Source organism: Lissotriton vulgaris, chromosome 5, assembly GCF_964263255.1.
Source record: "Lissotriton vulgaris chromosome 5, aLisVul1.2, whole genome shotgun sequence".
NCBI classification, from domain to species: domain Eukaryota; kingdom Metazoa; phylum Chordata; class Amphibia; order Caudata; family Salamandridae; genus Lissotriton; species Lissotriton vulgaris.
In genome coordinates this window covers 1,564,946,004-1,564,948,270 of record NC_141693.1, presented here as the reverse complement: position 1 = coordinate 1,564,948,270, position 2,267 = coordinate 1,564,946,004, and the positions used below count along the sequence as shown (strand labels likewise).

At 43.9% G+C, this 2,267-nt stretch overlaps 1 non-coding gene across 1 annotated transcript; it reads left to right on the top strand.

The window, feature by feature from the left end:
• The first annotated feature begins 202 nt into the window (after positions 1-202).
• TRNAR-ACG (transfer RNA arginine (anticodon ACG)) lies at positions 203-275 on the top strand. The gene has a single exon. It is a non-coding gene; the product is annotated as a tRNA-Arg (tRNA).
• The last annotated feature ends 1,992 nt before the right edge of the window (positions 276-2,267 follow it).

Below are 2,267 nucleotides of genomic sequence, written 5' to 3'. Positions count from 1 at the left end.
AGGGCTCTGAAGCTCCACAAACCTGTAGGCTGGCTTCAGAGCTTCGACTTGAAATGAGTTGATATTGTACTTAGCTCCTAGAACTGTGTGTTTTCTATTGTAGAGTGCGCCGCTATATCCTTACTGTCTGTCACAGCACCAACTTGTAGCACCTCACCTGTGATTTGGCTATTACCTGTTCTCTGAAGACTTCATACACAGCGGGCCAGTGGCGCAATGGATAACGCGTCTGCCTACGGAGCAGAAGATTCCAGGTTCGACTCCTGGCTGGCTCGAATTGTGGAGGCACCTTTTTTCAACCAATAATATAAACATTACAATGATCTATAAACATTATAAGAAACTACATCATGCCTGTTAGACCATGAAGTTCCGTCCTGTCTGGTTTTATAATAAACTGACCTGTAAATTTCGTTACATAAACAGCTACGCATTTGATTAAGTTACATACTAGGAATTTAACGCCAATATTTAGTTTTTAAAGTGGGCCATCAGAGTTTCTCGATAGGTCTGTTTTAACTGTAAAACAGATAACTGTCGATTTGCCAAAGGGCCCAATATTTTCATCGAACAATAAATGCTAGTGAAATGTTTTTTAAAAAGCACCTTTACAAGCGTGGTCTCGAAGGCGCGGACCTTCATAATGGCTGTCACGGATGCAGCTGCTAGTGACTTTTTCCATTTAAACTGGTCAAAATAACGTGGCATCTGTGACACTAGTGCATGGCCATTGGCCACGGTTCTAGAAAAATAAATAACAAATGTATTGTGTCTGCGGAACAGTGGTTCTTTCCAGTTGCGATGTATAATGTGCGCAAACAGTTGTATTTCCCGCCACACCGCCCTCTGCACTTGCACTGCAGTGGAAAAGAACTAGTTAAATCGCGAGTTCTGACCAAATCGAAAAGACTTTGATCCAATCAGAGCAGGGAACAAAATATACAAAGTTACATCACTACTCTTTGCCCAAGAGAGCAGTGGCTGTTAAAGTTGTTGTGACTTTTATTGCCTGTACATTCGGTGAGTTCCTTAAGTGATCCCTTCATAGACCTCAGTATTTGACTCTTCACTACTTAATGTGAAAGAGCTATAATTTTCCCAGCTTATTCAACCTGTCTAGTGTGCACACTACCGACCATATCCCAGAGCGCATATGCACTGGTCTAGTACTCTGCCCCGTCGTATGCAGATAGCAGTGGGCCAGTGGCGCAATGGATAACGCGTCTGCCTACGGAGCAGAAGATTCCAGATTCGACTCCTGGCTGGCTCGACTCCACGCACAAAGTGCTCATTTCATCCCTTGGTTAAGAAGTGCAATTATTAATGACAACATGAAACTAGACGTGTGTTAAAAAGTTACTCTACTGTACTTTGCCAAAATGGCGGCATTTTAATTAAAACATATATAGGGGAAATGGACACAAATATCTTTTTTTTAATTTAATAGCATAAAACAAAAGATGCATTCCCGGATGCTCTGTTTTAATTATAAAGAAAAGAAAGGTTACAGTGGTCTTGACAAAGAACTTATTTTTTATGGGAAATTTAATTTTTGTGACATACACATGTAGCGCACTATTATAGTTGAACAAATTCTAACCTTCTCTTAGGAACACTGGGTGATCAGGGAGGGGGGGGGAGGTGGAGTGGGGTGGGGAGGGGGGAGGGAGAAGTGTGTGCTTTTCTTTTTTTTCTTGAAGCTGTGTGTCAACGCATGCCCGAAGGCTGCTCCTTGATGCAATACATCGTGTGCTTTTATTTTATTTTATTTTATGTATGCGTTTTTATATAGCGCAGACTTTACCCGAAGGTATCAGAGCGCTTCACAATACTTCACAATAGGAACAGAACTGATACATGAGAACATTACAAGTGAACAAATTACAAAAGCAAACGTTACATTGCATGCGGCAAAAGTGGCAATCGTGAGCTAACAAAATACAAGAGGTAACAAACGGTGCATTACAGGAGGAAAAAGTGACACGTGTGCAGGTTACAAAAGCATATAAAGTAAACATAAAGGTATAATACTGCAATATATGGAGGACACTCAAACACAAGGAGCCTGTCCTTTGGGCCCGGGGACACGCTTTCCGCCGCCCCCCCCCCCCCGTTGTGTGATGCCTCGGCGAGCGCCCTGGAGGGGGAGAAGCGAGTAGTGCCCTGACGCTGGAGAGGCCCACCACGTGGCTACAGGGGCCCTGTCTGTCTTCCGGCTCCTCACCCCCAGCCTCACTGCGCACCCTGCCGGCCCCTGGCCTCTGGCA